At 51.7% G+C, this 17,267-nt stretch overlaps 1 protein-coding gene and 1 long non-coding RNA gene across 3 annotated transcripts in view; one reads left to right on the forward strand and one right to left on the reverse strand.

Moving 5' to 3' along the window:
- LOC136114962 (phospholipid-transporting ATPase IC-like) overlaps positions 1–289 on the reverse strand; it is a 28,478-nt gene extending 28,189 nt beyond the window's left edge. Inside the window, exon 1 of one of the 2 annotated variants that reach the window (XM_071801727.1) lies at positions 181–289. The gene's annotated coding sequence lies outside the window, so the exon portion shown is untranslated. The remainder of the gene's footprint in view (positions 1–180) is intronic. The other variant, XM_071801728.1, reaches the window with a different exon arrangement.
- On the forward strand, positions 21–16,938 carry LOC139826364 (uncharacterized). The gene is made up of 4 exons (XR_011736337.1): positions 21–126; positions 1,442–1,514; positions 13,726–13,922; positions 16,895–16,938. It is a non-coding gene; the product is annotated as an uncharacterized lncRNA (long non-coding RNA).
- The last annotated feature ends 329 nt before the right edge of the window (positions 16,939–17,267 follow it).

Raw genomic sequence — 17,267 nt, forward strand, 5'->3', positions numbered from 1 at the left:
GCCCGCAGCGCCCGGCCCGGCCCGGCCCGGCCGCCGCCGCCTTCACACCCGGGCCCGGCCCGCGCATCGAGGGGTTCCAGCTTCCGTGTCTCTCCACAGAAATCCATCGCGTTCCAGACCAAGCAGGTGATATTTTGCGACAGAAAGTCGTTTCGGGGCCGCCCCGGTGTCAGCTCTGACCTGCCCGGTCCCGGTCCCGGTCCCGGTCCCGCCCGCGGCACCTGGGCGCGGGTTCCGCCGCCGCTCCCCGCTCAGGGCCCTCGCATGCCGCCCCGTCCTCGCTCCGCCCGGCCTCCCCGGGAGCCGCCGTCAGACCGGACAAACGGGTTCCCCCAGTTCGCCGGGCCGGCCCCGGAGGCGGGGAGAGGCCGCGGACCTGTCCCGGTGTCCGGCCTCGGCACGGCCGCTTCCCGCAGCCCCGGCCCCCGAGCGGGTCAGCGGCGGGACCCCCTGCGCTGGGGCCGCAGCCCCGTCTGCCTCGCCTGCCTCGCCCGCCTCGCCCGCTTCGCCCGCCTGCTGCTGGACGGGCAGGGAGCTCGGTCGGGAGGTGAAAATGTCGGTAGCGGTGATAAAGAGCCGACAGAAATCACCACCCTGGACAAAGAGACTGTGTGGGGAGGCCGCCCCGGCGCTGCCCCCCCGTGTCCACGCTGCCATGCGGGGTCGCTGGGCCTGTCCCCCGTTCCCAGCGAGGCGTTGCTCGTGGCTGCTCTGGGCCACATCACCTGCAGGTCGGGGAGCAGCGGCTGCCGAGCCGTGTGGGAGCAGGAGGAGGCAGCCCCAGGCCCGCTCCCCGCTGGCGGAGGCGCCGGTTCTGCGTCGCTTTGGGCCTGCGCTGGGGCAGCCGGGCCCAGCGGCATCGCCCCCGCACTGGGCCACAAGGACTGGGCAACAGCTGCTGCTCGTCACCGTGTGCCCGTCACCATGTGCCCGTCACTCCACCGTGTGCCGTCACCCCGCCGTGCGGCACAGTGGTCTGTCTGGCACAGGGACAGCATTCGGCGCGTCCTGGGGTGCTCAGGAGGTCCCTGTTCCCAGCCCAGCTATGCCACGCTGGGGAACGGATGGCAGCACCGAGAAGACACAGCTCTTGGAGGCGTGGGACCTCACGCCTGTGGTGTTAGAAGTGACAGGGTTACTTTATTCCCTCTCCATTACCAGGACTGTACCGTGTTACAGAGAACACTTGCAAGAGTGCAGGATTTTAGCCTTTTGGCCTTTGTAAAAGGTCAGAATGGACCCCCACTTCCCACATTCTTTTGAGGAAGGATTGGAGAGTTGGAGGATGCTTAGTCATGATAGCGTTAGCCCTTGAGACGGACAGTTTTGCGTATTAATTAAGTAACAAAGAAAGTGGTTATGTTTAGGGTTGACAGCAGTACAATTCTGCTACATGCTGTGTCCATTTGCAATCCTCTTCATTGTATTTTTCTTGTTTCAGGCTGCAGCAAAACAATGGAAACACCTTGGGAGCCTACTGAGAACTCGTCAAATGAACGTGACTGGCTCTGACTGTAAGTTTTGATGCAGTGACTTTTCATAAGCCTTAGAATGTGGTCCTGGGTGCTGCTGTACTTGGCTAGCAGTTCTGTGACTTGAAACCTGGAGACTGAGAGGTTTTGCTAGTTTGTTTGTACCCTGGGTTTGTTGGTGGGGTCACCCCGCCTCAGAGGCCTTCACGCTGCTGGTTTGCTGCCGCACACGCACGGACACGCCTGCTCTGCACCGGAGGCGCAGACTGAGGCTGAAGAGCGTCACTGCTGTGGTTTTGCTGGGTAAAATTGCACCAGCGCTGATTCTCTTGTCCAAGTTGTTCAGATTATCTTTGAACTCAAATGTTTGTATTGCACGGAGTAGAGAGTGGTACAGTGGTGGCGCATAAAAGTTGGGGAAGGTGCCAGAAATTGGAAAGAAGTGACATTTGGGTCAGCAATACTGGTTGAAATGCACACCAAGTACGGCTTGGGCGTCTTTGCTGTGTCATCAGTTTGCATGGTTTGGGTTAATTTCTCTTCGAGAACCAGCTGCTTTGCTCCAGCACCTCTTCAAACCCATAGAAGGTCCCGTCAAAGCTGTGGCTGGCGCTTGCAAGAATTCCCAACGTTGTCATCCATTTTAAACCCACCTGCCCCTTGAGCTGCAGCTTTCCGTATTGGCCAAACTTAAGTGCAGTGACAAGCTTCTTCATACATCAGAGTATCTTAGTAATGCAGAACCCTCTTGTCTTTCAACCAGCAAGGAGGAGTCATAGTTCCCAGAAGGCACCTGGTTTGCTCCCGTTCCACAGCCCCGCTCCCAAAGAGGACGTTGTCCTTGTTTAAACGTGGCGAGGTTGAGCTGACTGTGCCCAGGAAACAGTCCCCGTATGGCTGTAGCGGTACCGGCATCTCAGCTGTTGCACTTTGTTCCTCAAGCCGTATTACAAAAATGAGTGAGAAAGACTACAGTAGAATTTCTTCTGTTCTTTAAATGAGAAACATACTTTTTACGTTAACATACGTTCTTAGTTTGGCATAACACTGTCTTATTATTGAACAGGTATACAAGCAGGGGGAAAAAGGAAAGAAAAAGCTTGATATCTTGCAGGTTTTTAATCAATACATCATCAAACCATCATATGTTTGGATCCTTTGCTGCAGACTTAGCTGATAAAAGTGTATTTGATCTTTGTATCTATGGGAGACCCTGGCTGAGATTAGCACTGTTCAGCTATTCATTTATGAGTAGCTCTGCAGAAACAGAGTCTGCCCGTTTGTGGATGCTGGCCTGTAATGAAAGTGATCTTTGTCTTGGACTGACAGACGTGTAAGAGATTGCTTGGTTTATTTTACAGTAGCAACAATGCTCGATTTTCCTGCGCCAGAAAAAGTCCTGTTCAAACAGACCTCTGTTTCCTAGGTCGAAAACGTGATGCTGGATTCCAAAGTTGTGTCTTTCAGCACTGTTCTCTTTTACTACCTGCCTCAAATTCCTCACACAGGAATAAAGACCAAGTTAATTAAAAATCGGTAACATCTTGGCTTAACAAAGCAGCAGAGCTTTACTTTGGCAATTCCATTTCAGTCCAGGAAGTTCATTCCAGTCCAGGGCTCTCTGGCTTCTGTAATACCCCAGTTTCATTAGGTAGCTGCACGCACAGCCAGGTTTGCATGACGTCTCTTCAGGAAGAAGACTATTAGAGATAAAGAAGTCCCTTAGCCGTGATTAATTGCTGTAGCAGTGATTAATGGCCCAGTCCAAATATGGTGTTTTAGAGTTAACACCCGTGCCTAGGGAAGCGCAGCAGCTGTTCTGCAGGCGCGGGCATCATGAAGGAGCTGCCGCTGCCACCGCTCACAGCCCCTGATTTGTTTTGTTTTAAATAAACATAATCACAAACACAGGCACTTAGAGATAAGCAAACGGAAACCAAGCACCATAATGGTTTGGATCTGCTAGGCCAGCTGTTACTTTTCCCATCAACCTCCTACAGATTTCTGTAAAACCCCAAGGTGAATGTAAAGGGCATGACCTGAGTTTGCTTGGTTTCGTTGCATTCCTCATCACCAGAATGATTTAGAACTTCAGTCACTAATTCCTTTTTGAGAAGTGGGGATTATAGCCATAGGAAAAAAAAGATGCAAACACTGAATTTCTTCAAATCCTACTAGTAGTTCATGGCTAAACTTGGGATCACACCCCAAAGTTCCATAGTATTAGTCTAGGCTCTCAAAATGACAAGCTATCGTTAATTGTCATCATCAATACAGTCCTTTTCAGAAAGAGCTGTGTAGAGTCAGTGTGTAGTGTGACAGTAGAAACCCTTGCTTGTCGATGTTGGACCTCTTTTAGAGCAATGAGCAGGTCTTGGTTTCAGTAACTGAGCACAGTCAGAGCAGGGTTCACTCTCGCTGATAACTAGTTGTTCAAAAATATTGCTGGGTGCTTGATTTGTGCCTGTGTGAGCACTGGGAGCTCATGGGAAGGGGCAGTGGCAAGGGGCTGCAGTGTAAACTATGGTACAACAGCTTTGCAAGAGAGCTTAAAGTAACGGTGGGCTCAGCTTACAACTGTAGCCATTGCAGAGAATGAAGTTAATTCCCGATTCCAACTATTAAAAAACTGTTGTTTCCCATGCATTCCCTTTTCTGCCTGTGATCCATCAAGTGTATACACGTGGGTTCTATGGAAGTTCCTGTTTGTGTGAAGTGCTCCTTGCAGGCAAGCCGGCCGGTGCTGTTTCGCCTGAGGAGGGCAGCGTTTTCCCAAAGTCATCTGGTAACATCGGAGCTCAATGGCTCTAACAGATACAGCGGGAACCCTGGACTCCATCTGTTTTCTAAATCTACGATGATCCTGTAGGCTTTTAAAGCAAATAATGATTAATCTCATCTCCAAAAACTATGCAAAAATTTGAGATTTCTTTTCATAAACCACAAAGTCAGTGGGTGATTTTTACACAGCAAAAAAAAAAGGTCTCCTTCAAAACCACTTCTTTCTGTGCACTTTATATACTAACGCTTTTCCTAAAATGAAGGGGGGCTTTGGCAAAACGGAAAAGAGACTCAGCACATCACAACTACACACTCGTGTGTCTGAGCGAAGCATTTTGTCAGGAGCTGGTGAGATCCCCAGAGAACCTCGTGTGTCCCCCGCCCTGTCCCCGAGTGTCCCTGAGCATCCCTGTCTCTGTCCCTGCGCTGTTGCAGCCTGCGGCCGGGAGATGGAGACCCAGACCGCAGGACGCAGCCAGCAGCTGGGGATGTGGCCAGCAGGTGGGGACATGACCAGCAGTGTAGGGACGTGGCCAGCAGCTGGGGACACAGCCCGTGGGGGGACACTGCTGTGTGTCCCTGTCCCTGCAGTTGTCACCAGCACATCTTGCTTCCAGGCCGGTGCCAGGGGCTATAAACCTGCAGGTTCCCCAGGCAGGAGGCCACAGCGTCTTCCCACCAGCTCTGCGCGCTCTGGCCGCTGCCTTTGTGGTGCTGGTAGCGTTTGTGCATCCGTGCGATGAGCTGGATGCGCACGGTGGCCGGGTTGGGAACGCGCTGGATGTGTCCGCCCCGTGGCAAAGGCTCCTCTCCAGCGGGGGGGCTCCTGGCCTGCGTTCCCAGGGCTGCCCGTGGCCGGGAGCCAGGGCGGGGGCACCGCTTCCGCAGCACCTTGGATTTATGCACAATAAAGCGGATATTTCCTGAGCGAGTGGAGTGAGTGAGAGACGATGTGTCAAACTTTGGTCCTCTGGCACCGGATTTGCAATATGATCCTATTGTCATGCTAAGTAGCTGTGGAAAATAAGTGCTGCTTGCCTTGAAGGCTTTTGCAGACTCAATTTTAAGACGTGGAAGAAGCCAGACTTCTCCAGAAATAGGAACGGAACTGCCTGGAGATTCTGCCTCACCACGTACAGGCTCGAGCAGAATACCTGAAATGCCAGTGGGCTTCCTTTGTTGCACACTTTGGAGAACTTTGCCTGTCAAGTTTAAAATCATGCTTTTGAAGCATTAGATGTATCTGCTGTCGCTGCGGATCAGTTCAGGAGGCAGAAGGGAATGGAAATCCTGCAGGTCTGGTTAGATTCCAACTTCAGCTCAGCTGCTCCTGAGCTGCCGGAGTCGGTGGAATGACAAATGATGTCGGTTTCAATGAGAAATTCAGAACAGTGGAATGTGCCTGCACTCCCACAGAACCACTGGAAATGAGAGACTCCTGGATGAGCCCACGGCACTGAAAAGCGAGTGACCTGGTTTCTGTGCCCGTTTTCATCACGTTTCCTTTCCCAGCGGGGATTTGCCGGTGCCCCTGCTGGCCGGGCTGTGTGTCGGTGTCCCAGGTGAGAGCGCTGCAGAAGGCAGGAGGCAAAGTCGGGCTCCTCCCTGCGCCAGGGCCATCATGCAGTTTCTAATGCAGTTTCTAATACAGTTTGCATGGGAGGTATTTTCTTTTCTTTTCCCAAATTACTGAAGTTATTTACCGCAGAAAGATTTTTTCTGGTTTTTTTCTCCCTGAGAGTCTGTGTGTCCACAGATCAAAATTCAGTGTTTTCTGTCACTTCTTTGCACTCTGTAGAGCAGCTGTCCCCTGAGATTCCGATGCGTCTTTCCTGAAGGGAGCATTACTCTTGTTTAGCTTACGTGTAATGTATTTCATTGTTCATCCCTGAGCAGCTGGTTTTGTATATTATCAATTTGGGGACCTGCATTGTTGGATGCACAGAACTGTGCACATTTGAGGTAATTTGCAGCTTTCGTACTTTCTGAGAGAAGATAATGTATGTTGGCTTGACTGAAATGGCAACAAAAACCTGCTATTATTTTCTGTAGCTTACAAAGGGAATCTGATGTGTGCTCCTTGCAGCTACTGCTGGAGGCACTTGGGTGATCGGGAATTACTGTACCATTATTCCCGGAGTCCTTTGTGCAGGGATTACTCGGGACCCTCATCCCGGACAGTATTCGCGGGTTATTAGCATACTCCTGGCTTGCTGGCCTGCTGGAACGATGGGACAGTCCAGCCTGCCAGGCAATTCGAGCAATAATAGTATGAAAATTCACTGCAACAATGGAATCCCCCAGCTGAAAGAAAAGTATTAAAGCAATAATATTACTTACAAATGTAAAGTATTGTGTAAACATTAGATAATCCTTAAAGCAATTCCAAGAGATATGTTCTACTCATTTCAGTGACTTGAGTGCTGCTGCACACTCTGGCAGGTGTAGAACACGATTACAAAGTAGAACGTAGCAGAACCCAAGGACAAGCAGTGGTGACCCCCAGTTTTTGATCCAGATGCTCTCAGTGGCTGTTTGTGTCGGAGCTGTTGATCTGGATGCTCTCAGTGGCTGTGTCGGAGCTGTCGGTCCAGATGCTCTCAGTGTCTGGTTGTGTCGGAGCTGTCGGTCCAGATGCTCTCAGTGTCTGGTTGTGTCGGAGCTGTTGGTCCGGATGCTCTCAGTGGCTGTGTCGGAGCTGTTGATCCAGATGCTCTCAGTGGCTGTGTCAGAGCTGTCGGTCCAGATGCTCTCAGTGGCTGTGTCGGAGCTGTCGGTCCAGATGCTCTCAGTGGCTGTGTCGGAGCTGTCGGTCCGGATGCTCTCAGTGGCTGTGTCGGAGCTGTCGGTCCAGATGCTCTCAGTGGCTGTGTCGGAGCTGTCGGTCCAGATGCTCTCAGTGGCTGTGTCGGAGCTGTTGGTCCAGATGCTCTCAGTGGCTGTGTCGGAGCTGTTGGTCCGGATGCTCTCAGTGGCTGTGTCAGAGCTGTTGGTCCAGATGCTCTCAGTGGCTGTGTCGGAGCTGTCGGTCCGGATGCTCTCAGTGGCTGTGTCAGAGCTGTCGGTCCAGATGCTCTCAGTGGCTGTGTCGGAGCTGTCGGTCCAGATGCTCTCAGTGGCTGTGTCGGAGCTGTCGGTCCGGATGCTCTCAGTGGCTGTGTCGGAGCTGTCGATCCAGATGCTCTCAGTGGCTGTGTCGGAGCTGTCGGTCCGGATGCTCTCAGTGGCTGTGTCGGAGCTGTCGGTCCGGATGCTCTCAGTGGCTGTGTCAGAGCTGTCGGTCCAGATGCTCTCAGTGGCTGTGTCGGAGCTGTCGATCCAGATGCTCTCAGTGGCTGTGTCGGAGCTGTCGGTCCGGATGCTCTCAGTGGCTGTGTCGGAGCTGTCGATCCGGATGCTCTCAGTGGCTGTGTCAGAGCTGTCGGTCCAGATGCTCTCAGTGGCTGTGTCGGAGCTGTTGGTCCGGATGCTCTCAGTGGCTGTGTCACAGCTGTTGGTCCGGATGCTCTCAGTGGCTGTGTCGGAGCTGTTGGTCCGGATGCTCTCAGTGGCTGTGTCGGAGCTGTCGGTCCAGATGCTCTCAGTGGCTGTGTCGGAGCTGTCGGTCCAGATGCTCTCAGTGGCTGTGTCGGAGCTGTCGGTCCGGATGCTCTCAGTGGCTGTGTCGGAGCTGTCGATCCAGATGCTCTCAGTGGCTGTGTCGGAGCTGTCGGTCCGGATGCTCTCAGTGGCTGTGTCGGAGCTGTCGATCCGGATGCTCTCAGTGGCTGTGTCGGAGCTGTTGGTCCGGATGCTCTCAGTGGCTGTGTCAGAGCTGTCGGTCCAGATGCTCTCAGTGGCTGTGTCGGAGCTGTTGGTCCGGATGCTCTCAGTGGCTGTGTCAGAGCTGTTGGTCCGGATGCTCTCAGTGGCTGTGTCGGAGCTGTTGGTCCGGATGCTCTCAGTGGCTGGTTGTGTTGGGCTGGTGCCCTGTAGCCGCTCTCCTGCCCGCGGCCTGGCCTGCCCGGACAGGCTGCCCCGCTGCTAACACACCAAAGCCATATTAGGCTATGTGGAGATGTTTTTTTTCTGTTTCAAAACGATTTTGTGAGGAGGACACCCAGCGCTGCGGCACTGGGCCCAGGTGGCGCTGCCGCGGGGCAGCGTTGGGCTCCGCCGCTGGCACTGGGATCCGCAGGATTTATCGTCACCAGGCAGCCTCTCCACTTTACCAGAGACGTGCCATGTGAAAGTGAGTCAGTTTGTTTTGAAGGGAAGTGAATGCTTTTAGCAGCCTCTGAGGAGCCGTTCTATGTAACATGTTTGTGAGCGGGCTTGTGTCAGCAGCCGTGGTTATATATATTTCAGAGGCATTACAATAAAGTGGCCGCGTGTAGTCTTTCTAACAATGTTGTCACGGCACCCTCCTCCTCGTGTCCCGTGGCTGCAGCTGTTCTGCAGGCTGCCAGCCGCTCTGGGTGCGTGGCCAGCAGGTGTGCGGGGCAGGCGGTCGGGCAGCGGATCCCAGGCCGTGCTCTTTCAGTAGCCCAGCACATGCTCTCAGACCAGCAAGGATTTCGGGTAGTAAGGGCACGTTTGCATCCGGTTAATGTAGTCAGAAAATCTGTTCAGGAATCACTGATGTGATTGACTGCACTTCAGGCACGGTGAAATGAATCCTTTTGGTCTTTCTCCTCTTGTGTGCACCACAGCTCTGCAGGAAGGAGCGTTATGGAGTTAAAATGCGGCTCCCTACGGACGTGCTCAAAGCCTGGAGCCAAGCGGGGGATGTTCCGTGACAGCAGTGGCAGGCAGAGCTGCGCTGGGTTCCCTGGGCTGAGGGAAGGGAAGGCTGAGCTGGCCACCAGCTGCACTGGTGATGGTCGGGACCTTGGGGTGCTCTACTCACCATCCTAACTCTTGCCCCGTCCTTTTAGAACTGGAAGGGCCTGGCCTATAACATCTGGGCTCCTCAACATGTATCCCACTTTACTTTTTTTTTTTTTTTAATAGGCATTTGGAGTAAATCCAAGACTCAAAATCAAAATGCAGAGAAACATGAGCTAGAAATTTGTTCACTCATACTACTGTAAGCACCATTACTTCTTAAAGTGGCTGACTGGTGATGATAAAGGTTGATGAGGTTCATTTGATCGAACTCCCAAAGTGAGCAAAGTAGAAATGCCTGCATGCTGGATTGCTGGTAAACGTGATTCGTGCTTTATGTGTGCTGTTCTAGAGAAATGGCAGCAATTTTAATGTAGACACCTCTGCATTACATTTTTGCAGCTTCTCCTGAAAAGCTGCTATTTGGACCAAAAAATATTCAATAATCAATTTCTATTATATATGTGCACTCCCATAAACATGCATTCTCTTTTCCTCTTTGTTGATTAGCTTCAATACAGTGTCTTGGAAATAGACGCTTTTATGCCGGGTTTTACAGGAGGAAGCATGCAATGATTAGATTGGGTGAGCTGGCATCTCTGACTTGGCTGGCTTCAAAGGCAGATTTATTCTCCTTATTTCGGCTATTAGTGCTGCTCAGCTGAGCCCGACTGGCCCTGGTGCGCAGCCGGCAGCTGGGCCGCTTGCTGGGGATGGATGGACTTTTGAACACATTTTAGTTTTTAAAGCCCTAGATTTTTTTGAAGATAATAAACCTGCCCCCCAGTTTATATGACTGATCAGCTTTATGTGACAGGAAATCACAGGCGTACACTAACACTGTGGCTGGTTAAAGACCAGGCAGAAGTGTGTGTTGGCTGTGTAAAGATGTATGACTGTCTACAGAGCTACGCATGCTGGAGTTTGTGACAACACAGAGGACTCATTACCTTAACTAATGTCTTTTTTCTCTTTATACTAATCGTTCTCCCACTCGTCAAGAAAATTAACTGCCAAGACTTGCACAAATCCCACATTGTAAGACTTATTCTAGAATAACTGAACAGGTCTTTGGAGATCACTCCTGCCCTTGCTGGATCTGTTTGGGATGGCGTTCCGCGCCGTGTTCAGCTGCATCCCCAGCCACACGCCGCTTTCGGGCTGGCTCCTGCGCACCGTGGGCCAGCCCAGTTTTGGACTGGCTCCTGCGCACCGTGGGCCAGCCCAGTTTTGGGCTGGCTCCTGCGCACCGTGGGCCAGGACGGGGTTCCCTTCCCGGCAGCGGGAATTCCCAGCGGCGCTGCCCCCCGTCAGGCCCCTGAGCCTCCGCACAGCACCGCAGAGAAACAGCATCACCATTTCACATTTATCTCACCATCCTCTGTTCTGTCAGTGGCATGGAAACGGCACCATCTCGTACTTAGAGTCACCGCAGGTCTTGTCTTGGTGGGGACACTCAGCAGAGCCTGACTTCAGCAGAGGTGTCCTGTCCCCAGCTTCCTCTGCCAGATGTGACCGCCCGTCCCTCTGAGTGCCAGCAGAAAAGACTCTGTCCCCAGCTTCCTCTGCCAGATGTGACCGTCCATCCCTCTGAGTGCCAGCAGAAAAGACTGCTCAGAACTAGAAATCAGACAAGCAAAAAATGTTTCTCTGGTACAGAAGTGCAAACACACTGAACCTTAGGTACCTTGAGACGTCGTGTTTCTGACAGAGTTGTAGGTGTTCGTTGCTGATGAAGATTTGCCTAGGGATCTTCCAGTGTCAGAGAAGGAGTTTGCTCTTCCGAGGGCTGTTGAGTCGAGATCTGTGATCCCAGAAGAGCGTGTCCTGTATTGGCATTACCTGATCCTGGCAAGAGGAGGTCTCACTGCGTTCTGCTGGCTCTTCTTCCCTGCACACCAGATGGAGATGAACGCAGGGACACCAGGAGAACAGTCCGCACGTGGTGTCCAGCCAGTCGGGACTGAGTTTCAGCCGGAAAGATCAACATCGAGTCACGATCTCCTTTTCGAACAGAGCTGACATGCCGTCTCTTCTGCAGCACACGGTTCGGCTTTGAAAGCACCAGAGGAGTTTTCCTTCTCCTGGGTTTGTGGTTCTAGTGCATTAACATTTGTACCACAGGGAGTGCTAAAATACTTGAGGATAGGAACTGAATAGCTAAGGATACAGCGCTGCTAACACCTTGCCTTGTTTCAAAAGAAGTAAGCAACAAAAGCTGGGCTAAGCTTCTTCATCATTCTCCACAGCTTAGAATGGCATAATTGAGCTTCCCTCAAATATCACTAAACTTAAATAGGCGATAATTCCATGTACTTATCAAGCCCTTGTTCGTCGGTGGTTCCCCAGTTAGTGTTCCAGCGCCCTGCTCAGGTGTTTGGATGTGCAGAGCATCGTATCTTCACGTCCCCTCTCCCCTCCCGCGCCCGTCGTCCCCCGTGCACACCCCAGCGTGCTGTGCGTGGCCGTTTCCCGGGGGCTGCGGGGAGGTAAAGCTGCGCTCTGGAAAGCAGACCTTGTGTTTCTGCACAAATACACGTCTGCAAATCCTAAAGAATCTGGGGGAGTCATGCTTTACTATACCTCGCTATCCTGGACTTATCGAATCTGTGGAGGAGAAAGGGCCGTTCAAATCCAGTGTGAAAATGTTTACATACCGTCCCGCAAGGGTGGTTCGGAGCTCAGAAACATCTCCCCCAGTTTCCCCTGGGAACATTGCGTCCCAGGCTAGCAGCACAGATACCTGGAGCCACATGAATAAGTGGAAATGACCGGAGATATTTTGTCTGTCAGAAGATACCTTTTAGTTTATTTTGGTTTAGTTTGTTCTGTTTTGGTTTGTTTTGTTTCATTTCTGAACAAGTAGGAAACGCTCGTAGAGGCACTGCAGTTTGCGTGGTGTGTTTGGAAGCAGAGTTGGGTGGTGCAGCCCTTGGACAAAACACTTGGCTGCTGTGCCAAGAACTGACGGGGCAGACACCCTGACTTGTCCCAAAGCCGGTCCCAGGTGTTTACGGAGATCGGTCTGTGCAGCAGCTTCCCGGCAGGTGTGATGGGGATGGCTGGCGTAGCCGGGCGGGCTCTGCTGCTCCGCCGCCGCCCTTTCCTGGCAGCCACATCAAAGGCGTTGGGCCTCACAGTTCTTGTGCTGGCTCAGGCACAGGTGTGTCCCTTGTCCCCTGTGCTCCCAGCCCCTTCCCAGTGTGTCCCTTGTCCCCTGCGCTCCCAGCCCCTTCCCAGCGTGTCCCTTGTCTCCTGTGCTCCCAGCCCCTTCCCAGCGTGTCCCTTGTCTCCTGTGCTCCCAGCCCCTTTCCAGCCCATGCTGCTGCTGTCCTCTGGGTCCAGCTGTGGCGGCTCCCCGGGGGTTCCCGTCTCCACTTCTCACCCCGCACATACGGTATTTCTTTAAAGAGCTTATTACTTTGGTAGGCTTGACTATCATCTCAGGTAGAATAAAGAATGTGCTCCAGTAACACTGGGGGAATACTTCCCAGAAGATGCTGGCAAGAGCTTGCAGCGTTTCTGCTCTTGGCGTTGCGGGGTGGCCGAAGCGTTTCTCCGCACACGCGGCCCGGCGTCAGCAGGGACACGCTCTGCAGGGAACGCGGCCCCGGCAGGCTCAGCTGAGAGGCGAGCAGTCTGATCGATACGGCCGATGCTGCTGCAACAGATGCTGCCGCTCCTGCTGCCAGCACAAAGCTGTGACGGTGCGCGTCGTCACAGCAAGGACCGAGTGGGGGACACGGGAGCCTTGCAGCTCAGGAAAACTCATCCCAGCTTCAAAAGGCGTTCAGCCAGAGAAATGCTTAGCTAGTCATGAATCCTCCGTGGCTCTGCAGCTCTGAGGGAGGATCTTGGGAAAACATAAATATGGAATGAATTCCTGAATTACTTTAATTGCTGTGGAGACAATGTTCTGAAACAAGAGGTGAAATACCCACTGCATCACCTAACAAAGGAAGTACAATTTCTCTCTAGCAAAATCTGTATTTATCTAAAGCTTCCCTGGTTTTCTCAGCAGCTTAGGAATGCTGGACTAGTCCCACACTCTATTTAATACAGGATTGCATTTGGAAATGCTCTGGTTTGCAGAGCAGCGGTGCTCTCTGAGTCCAGGGTTAGTTACAGGCAAATAGCTCGTATCAACATGAAACATAAAAAGGGAAATTACAGATAGGAGTATTCAGTGGTTTAGGAAGAAAAGTGAATTGAATAGTGTCCATGAGGCCAAGAAGTTTAGGAGATGCTGTAAAGAAGTGTAAACTTACAGGAATAAGTAGTAAGTGTAGCTAAGGTTTTAAGTCGAGACAACATCACAGGTTTCACATAATGTGGTTTTGGCCATTTTCTGTTTGCCAGGTTAAGTGTCTCACCTCCCTGTGTAGCTGATGAAGCAAGGAATGTCCATGGGTGTAAGGGAGAGGTTGGGTGGGCTGAACTGATTCCTCTTCAGAGCCAGAATTCGCTCTTTTGTTGTGAAGAGCTTGTTTCCCGGGCGCTGAGATCCCAGCCTGGCCTTGGCCACCCCGTGCCCCGGCTGGGCCTGCACGCGTGGCCTTCGCTTCGTTATAAAAGAAAGATCATTTCTATTCTTCCGTTTTTGCAGGCATGCTCAGGAGAAAGACGTCCTTGCTCCAGGGGGCAAGATACCGAACTACAGAGGAGGCACAAACAAGCCCGGAGGAAAATAACTGTGGAGTCTGGAGAGTGCATTTCAGTGAAGCCTTAGACCTGTGGGACGGTGGCGGGATGCTGGGAATCTGAACCTGGAGCAGAAGTATGAGCAGTTCCTGCTTTTTCAGGGTGAGACTTTTCAAAATAATTTCAGTTTCTACACTTTGCACAATATTGAATCCCACTGTTTTCCTTTATTGTACTTTGCGCACATTTTGAACCTGAGCATCCACTCAAACTCGTGCGCCCGCACGAGCTGTGTGAGTCACTCTTTGAACTTCGCTTGACCCGCAAGGATGAATATTGATCTTGCGTAACGTATCTCTGGCAAGGAGTGCTATTTGCAGAAGTTTTTGCAGGAATTAGAAGAGCCTGGGATGCCCTTTGTAGGCTCGTTTCATACCGTGGCGTTTGACTCACGACTCTGTAATCTGCTATCCTCTTCGTGGCTTTATGTACCTCTCACCCGCCTACATCTCAGATTGATTTTCCTCCTACTCACCCTTTTGCTCACTATGCTCCTCCCTGTTCTCCTCTCATCGCTTCATCTCGTTTTCCTCTGCTCTGCTTTGTTTGTTCCCTCTTCTCTCTTCTCCGGCGCTGGCCAAGGGTCCATGTGGACTTTACAGCTGAGGGCGAGGAGCCTTTCTGGGCTCTGGACAGACGGACACTGAGCGCTTCCATGAGTATTTTGGTGTATGTGTTTACTGATCCTGCACCAGAACTCTATTGTAATGTTAATCCTAAGTAGCAAGACTTGTAGATGGCTTTTGTCAGCCTCACAGATCGGTATAGGGGATGGTGGTGGTTACAGCTGTCACCAGACATCCCTGTGATGCTGCTAAAGGGCTTGTTTCTCATGGGCACAAGGTGCTTGGGGCTGAGAAAACCCACTGTGCGGGTGTTCAGAGATGGTGGCTCTTGAAAAGGGGCTGGGGAGGAATTGGGGGAGCCATCTCCAGTTGTGGCTCCTAAAGTACAGTTGCTCTCTTGGAACAAGGATTTGGTGCAATTGCCTTCTGCTTATGGTACATGAAAAAATCTGTTTAGAGTATACCCCATGTGTGTATCTCACGTTTCTTCTTTATTGAGAAACCAGCCTACAAACCTTGGAATTCAACTACAGAGCAAAAGTGTCACACTGGGGTCAGAACACAATCCCTGGGAAAGACGAAGCTGGAGTAGAACAGTTCTCAGGCAGATACATCTAAATAAGCAATGGATCAAAACTGATCGTACCTCATAGTCAAAACTTGGAATAGGTGAATCAAATCACAAATCATTTGGGTTTTTAAAATGTGTTCCATAATTAAATTCCAAATGTACTCTAATATTCAAAAGAGTGTGTAATTTTGCAGCAACATACATCCTATTAGTTTAAATACGGAATCAAATGTCTTTGGGGAAGGTCTGTATAAAGAATACTAAAAAAGAAGGTATTTTAAATTAATTATTAGAGAGTTCTGAACCTGTGTTTGAAGAGACGCTGCTCACAAACCACCTGCGGTCTCTGGGAAGGCCAGGGTTTGGGTGCAGGTTTGTGATGAGAGCAGCGCTGGCGGCGCGGGGGGTCCAGCCGTGTCTGAGCTGCGGTGTCCGAGCGCAGCGTGCGCAGCCCCCGGCGCTCCTCTGCCGCTCACCCTCCAGCGCCTGGGGGACACGGGCGGGAGCGGCCCCGGGACGCCCCAAACGCACCCCAGCGAGGGTCTGGGTTAGACAGGCGGCGTGGGAAAACGGACGGGAAATACTTCAATCTGTTTCACACATCACCGATTTCACGGCATGCATCCCCGTTCCCTCGGCCTGCAAATGAACTGGTTATAGAGACAACTCAACTAACATACAGAGGACTGATTCATTTTCATACTGCAATCACATTAATGACAATTTTATCCAAATACTTACAGGTTTCTTTTACAAGCTAGAATATTATTGCTGCAATATTCATTGCTACAGCATTCCCATGTTTTAAGGTTCTTTGAGAAGTTCATTTAATAAATGACGCTATTACAATTTTCTTTGGTTGAACGCACAGAAATTCTTAAAAGCAATATGAGACTAAATGGATGCAAACAGCTCATTAAGCACTAATATCTAAATGCCTCTGCTTGAGCTGATGGGATTTGTGCCAAATCCTGCCAGTGACTCCAAGGGCTGGGGCCTGATCTCCGGTCCCTTTGAGAGCGACGCTGTATTTTCTGTGCTCTCAGACCAGCTCTGTGCAGCCGGACAGAGAGGAGCTCAAGCGCTCCTTACAAAGCTTTGCTTTGCTGTAGCTGGGAGACGACTAAACCCTTTGGCTGCACAAACCCTACCGTAGGAATAATTGTGCTTCTCTTAATGTAGCATGCTTTATTCAAGAACGTGTATTTTCTGTTTGGGGCCATTCCCTGGGGGAAACCACAACGGGTCACTTGTCTCCGGATGGTCATAGCGCTGTGCGGATGAGGAGGAAGGTGCTGGAGCAGAGCGGAGCTGCCCAAGCGGGGTCTGTCGGGCCTGCCGCTGCTTTGGAAGCGAGTGAGGGACGGCCGTGGCTTCCAGAGCTCCCCCGGGCTGCTCCCCGCAGCGGGGAGAAACAGCTCTGAGGCCTTCCTTTAGTAAAAGTAATCCTTGTACTGTTTGCTCGGACCCCAGTGAGATCAGTTCCCGTTTACACCCATGTGTAACCTCAGCCAGGTCCTCACGCCTTCTCAGACCCCTGAGCTCTGCACAGGAGCAGCTGAACATAGGATCCCAGCACTGCCCCGAGAGCTGTGCTGGTCTGAGGCGGCCGGGACAGAAGACAGAGGAAAGGCTGGTTTCTCCGGGACGCAGAAAACCAAACAGTCGAAACCAGAACGGTTTGCATTTCCACCTCACTTTTCACCTGAAGACCTCCCTGTGTCCTGGAAATGCTGCAGAGCCTCTGTTAGTATTGTCTGAATGTCCATACCCCAGATGAAGGCAGAGATATGGTAAAAGGCCATTGCTGCCATCCAGGGTGGAGATCAAACCTCTTTCTTTGTGGCAGGAAAGAAGATGGTGGGGCTGAAATTTCTTGACATTCCCCCTTGAAGTAGTTTGCATGTTATTAGTTGTATGTTTGTCCCATTTTACAGGGTCTGAAAGGTCATGTCTTGGGGATCAGTGCTGCTCCCCTGCATCTTCAGGCACGATCATGTGGGGCTGAGCCTGCTGTGAGAACACAGGATTGTGGAAGAGATCCGCTTGGACTGACCTGCCTTGAGTTCGATCACGTGGGGCTGAGCCTGCTGTGAGAACACAGGATTGTGGAAGAGATCTGCTTGGACTGACCTGCCTTGAGTTCGATCATGTGGGGCTGAGCCTGCTGTGAGAACACAGGATTGTGGAAGAGATCCGCTTGGACTGACCTGCCTTGAGTTCGATCATGTGGGGCTGAGCCTGCTGTGAGAACACAGGATTGTGGAAGAGATCCGCTTGGACTGACCTGCCTTGAGTTCGATCATGTGG

Source organism: Patagioenas fasciata, chromosome Z (genome assembly GCF_037038585.1).
Source record: "Patagioenas fasciata isolate bPatFas1 chromosome Z, bPatFas1.hap1, whole genome shotgun sequence".
Lineage (NCBI taxonomy): Eukaryota > Metazoa > Chordata > Aves > Columbiformes > Columbidae > Patagioenas > Patagioenas fasciata.